Raw genomic sequence first — 6393 nt, 5'->3', positions numbered from 1 at the left:
GCTTTCCTTCCCTTATCAAGACTAAAATCACAAGGCCAGGCCTCTTTCCTGTCACTTCTCCCATTACCACAATGCCCCCCCCCACCCCGAACATCCTGGCTCTCATTGTCCTACTGACTATAGTGCTCTCTCTACCTATGATGCTTCAACTGTGATAGCCAAATTTTTGCTCATTAAAATTCTACCATGTCCAGCTAAATGTCTCTTACTATCTCTAGAATTTCAACCGTTAACATCTATCCATCGTTAACATCTATCTCAGAACTTTATGATACTGACTCTTCCATATCCCGTATTTTCCGGCATACTAGTCGAAATAGTATATAGTGTAAATATGAAATGTAAACATTCAAACAGCGTCGCTATTTTTCCAAATCCTGTTGCATTTTGCATGGTTTGGTCCTCCAAAGTCATTTTGGTGTATAAATCGACCTACTACTTTTGGCTGTAAACTTGATCTGAAAAATTCGACCTGTTTGCCGGAAAATAAAGTAAATTCCCTTATTTCCCTCGTGTTTTCTTTATTTAGTTCTTGCTGTCGTACCCCCCGCCCCCACCCCGACAACTTATTTACCGAAAATTCCCGATGTTGAAATGAGTACACTCTCAGGAGTGGAAACACAAATACAGTCAGGGCCAAGTCTGTGACTTGAATTAGTTCAGCATCTCTATCAAAACTGATATATTTCCCGGCTCCGGAAAGCTAGTCTTTGAGATGCCATTTTAGTTATGCAGTAAAGATGCAGTTGCCAAAAGAAGCAGCTATCAGTAGGTTGCGAGGACAAGTTTTTGCAGAAATGTTTCTATGGTTTTAGAAAGATTCAGCCGTGAAATAACAGCAGAGTATCATTATAATCAATTTATTTTATATCTCTTGTACTGAATTAACATTAGCCGATACAGAAAAAAATAGAAAACAGGATATTTATTGCAAAGGAACATAAAAACCGGCTACACCGCTTCTTTGTTGTTAAGAAAATCTCATGTTGTTACTGGATTTGCGAATTCGTCAAGATTTCTTCATGTTGACTGCATTCATAATGTCGGGCTCTTCCAACTATACTATAGGATCAGTAGGTGACTTTTACTACAATTCTCTTTCAGCAGGTTTCACTAGAATGCTAACTTATAGCAAGGAGCAGAATTTGTCTCAGTCAGTACTTTTCTATGTAGATTCGCGTGCGCGAACGTGTGCGCATGCATGTACGCGCGCTCACAACGAACGCGAGTTCATAAGCGCACATATACCTACAAGCATTTTTAATCATATACATATAGCTTTAGAAATATATGCATAAAATGCTATATGCGTGCACATATCTTATGCACGTACATGTATATATGAAAAACTATAGGTATACACAGAGGATTTCATGTTTTCACATACTTAATACATACCAATATACCACACATTCTTGCATGTAAACTGTCTGATACGTACAATCTTCCTACATAATATATACTGTATACCTATCATGTACAAAAATACATATGTAAGATATGCGTGCACACATATTTTCAACTGTACACATATACACATACGTGTATTCATACGCATATGTTTTAAATAATAATGATTATCAACTATTACTACTTTTATAATTGTTTGTGCTGCGATGAACTAGGATGCAAGCATGCGTGTGTGTGTGTATGTGAAAGTACCTATAAAATTAATTTTATATTAAACTGAAGGATTACTCGATACAGCTTCTGAAAAATGGCTAAATGCATTGGTCAGGTGATCTTTATTCATGTTGGCCGTAATGTTCCCAATAGCAGACATAAACGAGTCTTGTGGGCATGCTTGTTGGTCTCCCTCTCAACAACATCCCTGACGTAGTAATCAAGCGGAGGCTTAAATCGTGATAGCTTTGAGGCCCATGCAAGGTAGTGTGAGAAGGAGAGAGAGCAGAATCATGTTAGAACATACACGGATTCGCCTGAGTAACTCTCTCCATTCAGGGCTTAGCAATTGTCTCAATGTAGGTTGCCACTTTGACCCTAAGACTTGTGGGGAAAAGTGAGTGAACATTACGTGGCCCTCATTGCTCACGATCCCAAAGATATTGCAGACAATGTAAACTTAGTGTGCATAGCAATGGGGACTTCATTGAGAATGGTGCAGAGCCATCTGTTATTTTTTCTGTTCCCTTTTTGATCTTGGACAAATTCTTCTCATTTGAGAAGAACTAGACCATATTAGGCTCCAGGCTCCTCAGGGTGCTTGAGTTAGTTCAGCAAGTGCTTTGATTATATCACACGGTTATCCCAGGCCTTATTGGACATGAACTGCCCTATTCTCATATCATAGGATTGGTACTTGATGTCTTCATGCACCACACATCTAAACATTGACTCTGACACATGAAGATCATTGGCAATGACCCTCATTGACATGCCAGGATTCTTGATGATGCCCTGGTCTTGTTGGATAAACTCCACTTTTCTGAAAATGTCTGACTATTAAGAATGTCTTTTTCTTTTGGCCAAAGAAGACACATTCCCACCAGGGACCAAGAGTTCTTTGCTGATCTTAAATGTGAAGGACCCGACAACATTTAAGAAGGCTGCAATCTTAGAATCACTGTTGTTGGCAATCAGAACATGATGCTTTTTCATCATCTGTGTTAGATTCAAATGAAAGGTATACATGGTAGGTAAAGGCATAGTTGGGTGTTTGAGAAGTTTGCATCCCAACCAGTTGGTTTCAGGGTCAGACCCACTCTTATTAAAGCTCCAGACACAGTAAAATCACTGTGTGATTTTTATAGACAGAAATGTCATATATATATATATTCTTTTTCACTTGTTTGAGTCATTAGACTGCAACTATGCTGAGCTGCCGTCATGAAAAAGAATGAAAGGTCAGGTCCATCTCAACAAGTATTTGAACTCAACATAAAAATGGACGAAATGCCACTGAGCATTTTGCCCAGCATGCTAGCGATTCTGCCATAATAATAATAATAATGATAATACAGTAGATAGGATGTGAGGTGGGTGGGTAAGTTGCAGGAGTATGTTTGGGAAGGGAGTGAAAGACTGATAGGAGTAAAGGTGGTCAGATACATAGAGATGAGTCAACAGGAAGTGGTTGAGGGAAGAGGGAGATAACTGCGAATAGAAAGCTTGATTGATGGAAAATGTGAATGGAAAGGGGATGATGTTAAGAATGAGGGATGGATATCAAAAGAAGTGGTTCTGGGTATTGGGAGAGATAACCAGTAGCAGAGAAAAGGATGATAAAATATGTAGTTGTGTTCTCATTTAATTACTGTAATTAGGAGATGGGTAGAAGGATTGTTGGAAAGGTTTGACAGGTATAAATTGGGTAAGTTTCCCCCCACCTATGCACACACACACCCATACTGTTTATACATTATGCTTCCATAGTTTCAGTTTTGCCTTGATGGGTGGATCTTCTCAAGCATCTCATGTTATCAATCATTTCTGTGAAGCTCAAAACCTAGAGATCAATCTTTACTTTTCCATCCACATAAAGTGATTGGCACTTCTTTATGTAGTTGTCCTCATTGATATGCATCACATATTCATCTCTTCTGCACATTTGATTCTTTTTATTCCCAATTTTTCTCTCAACATGTTTGTATTTCATTATTGATGCATACTGATGTACAACCAGCAGAGCAAGCTAGCTTTGCTTTTTTCTAGTTTTTGCAAGTCTTCTGCATTTAGTACCTCTGTCTCATTACTATGTAGCAGTGCTATTGGTACACAAGTATCATACAATCTGCCTTTTACTCTCAGAAAGGAACTTCTTTTAGGCTTCTCTACTTTCAGAACATCCTCCTCTATTGTTAATTAGGTCACCTAAGTAACAGAAGCCATCTGTTATATCTAGGTATCCTCCTGGGTATTTAAGAAAATCTTTTTCCTGTGCTCTCATACTGTTTTATTGCTCTTAAGCATCTTCCACATAACAAAGTCTTTTCTCTCTGTTAACCAGCTGTGTTACCATTGCACCTCTTGTTTGCAATGTGTACATCATATGGAACTTCTACTGCTCCTTTTCTAATTATCAAGCAAAGCTATTTCCCTGACGGAGGTAGAGTCCTGTCTGTTTTCCTGCTTACTGAAATTTTTGTTTTTGCTAAGTTAACCCCTTTGATTTCAGGTATTGCTTCCACTCTTAGAATTTCTGTTTTTATTCTACTACAGATTCCACTTAAAGGACAAGGACACCTGCATATAACATCTGGTCAGCACTCTGATGGATTGCATGACTGATTTTCAAAAGTTAATGTTGCAAATGGCTAGGCCATTTGCAGTGCAGAACTCCAAGAGCCTTGATCTTTTTGCATTCTTTGTATTATATCCATAACTTCTACTTACATTTGAATAGTCATCATGGTGTTAGCCAACTTGTTCTGTACCTATTCATCACAATCAGATCTGTATAAATACTTAGATTTTACCTTATGTTGTTGGGGTCTCAATTATGGTGACATTGTGCCAAGCATCATGGAGTAAAAGACAAGTTCATGGTAACAGTTTCAATGCCTGCTTCTGAAGCTGTCTTACTCTTTCTATGAGAAAAGTCCAAAGCTTATTTACTTTCCATTTCTCATTACTTATCTTCCCCCTATCACCATCATTGTCATAATCATTATCATTACCACCTATTTGTCTGTGTTCATTTGAGTCTCATTCACAAGTTTTTGATACCTCATTTCTCCATATGTGACAAACAATGCTGTGTCATCTCAGCTGTGAAGTCTCAGTAAACTCACATCAAACCAATCTCTATCTTTCCTGCTCTACCTCAGTGTTTATCTCTATGAGGCTTGTTGGGCTTCAATTTAAGTTTAATTGTTGTTGTTACTGTTTAGTCCTAGATCAGCCTCATATCAAACAGATCCTTGGTCACAGGCATTCTAGCTATAGCCATCTCACCTTTTATCTATCTTGGACTACATTATACAATGTGTTAAAGACAATAGGGTGGTATTTGAGAAATATTAGGCTGCTATTTCTTGCAATTTTAGTTGATATTTAGAAGGTGCCTTGTTTGTTCTAAGAGAATATCCTCTCTATTTCATTTGGTTGTAATCAGGACTTTCATAACTGAATACTCTTCTTGACATCAACAGGTACTGTGATTGTAGAAATCCGTTTGTCGTCGTCGTCATCATCATCATCATCATCAACAGTTAAGGTCTGTTTTCCATACTGGCATGGATTGAATGACTTGACAAGAACTGGCAAGGTCAGGGGCCACACCAGGTTTCATAGTTTATTTTGGCTTGGTTTCTACAGCTGGATGCCCTTCCTAATGCTAACCACTTTACAGGGTGTACTGGGTGCTTTTTATGTGGCACTAGTGCCCACACCAATGGTTTTTATGTGGTAATATAGTTTTAGGATCAAACTTTTGTTGTGGTGAGCAGGTCTTCTTGTGACTAATATCTGTATAATACAGTTATCATCATCATCATCATCATCATCATATCATTTCTTTTTCTCTGTTGTCATGGGTCTGCTGAATGGTGAACCATTGTTCTACTTTTTCCTAACCTCTTTCATTCTAATGCAGTCAAATAATCTGTTGACCTCAACATCTTTTCCCCCCCCGGGTCTTCCCAGTTTCTTACATCCTCTGCTATGAATACCTGTCACCACTGTCAGTGTATTGGCAGCTTTTATACCTACCTAACTGTTGATAATACATGTCACAAATAAATGCCAGCAGTATTGCTGCCAATCCTTTTGGCATTGGCTGTTGTCCTAATTATATCATGTCTTCACTGAACTGAAGACCATACTGCATACTCTGACAGTCAGTGATGAGTTGTATGTCATGCAGTGTGACAGTCTGGATATGTTGCACTCTGTCCGCTGTCTGGTCTGTTTCTTCATTGTCCCACAGATACTGCACTGTCTCATGCAATAATAAATCATATGGCTGCAGTGTGACAGGCTAGGCTTATTGTATTCTCCCTACTCTCCAATCTACTTCTCTATGTCTGCTGTTATTGTTGTTTAACCCCAGGTCATCTTTGCTTCAGCAGACCAATGACCAAAGTCTTTCTTTTTTTTTTCACAAGTATAGTGTATTTAGAACTAAATTATCGAATTAAATGTGTTCTTTCATTTTTTTTTTTTAAATAGTAGAATGGGTGTACTGCAGAATCAAAGCACTTCCTCCCCAACATTCAACACTACAATTCTGCTTTCCAGATGACATCTTTTTGTGCAACTAAACAAATAGCAAAGGAAGGATTTCAGACAACATTCCGAGTTCAAGGGCAGTTGAACCTTGCTGGTTTTGTTTGGGAGATGGTTTAAAAAGTTCAGATCATCCCGTATAAAGCTTGGTATATGCTGGAGAATAGGTTTAAGGAGGACGTCAATAAAGTTATTGAGTCTGTGTCT

The 6393-nt window shown here is 38.3% G+C and overlaps 1 protein-coding gene across 2 annotated transcripts in view; it reads left to right on the top strand.

The window, feature by feature from the left end:
- LOC106884344 (zinc finger protein 383) overlaps positions 1–6393 on the top strand; it is a 37595-nt gene that overhangs the window by 24871 nt on the left and 6331 nt on the right. The window contains exon 1 of one of the 2 annotated variants that reach the window (XM_052972808.1): positions 864–1073. The exons of the other annotated variant lie outside the window; for it this stretch is intronic. The gene's annotated coding sequence lies outside the window, so the exon portion shown is untranslated. Of the gene's footprint in view, positions 1–863; positions 1074–6393 lie in introns of those variants that run through there. 2 annotated transcript variants of the gene reach the window in all.

The sequence above is a fragment of the Octopus bimaculoides genome, chromosome 14 (assembly GCF_001194135.2).
Source record: "Octopus bimaculoides isolate UCB-OBI-ISO-001 chromosome 14, ASM119413v2, whole genome shotgun sequence".
NCBI classification, from domain to species: domain Eukaryota; kingdom Metazoa; phylum Mollusca; class Cephalopoda; order Octopoda; family Octopodidae; genus Octopus; species Octopus bimaculoides.
This window is presented reverse-complemented; position numbering and strand designations above follow the sequence as displayed.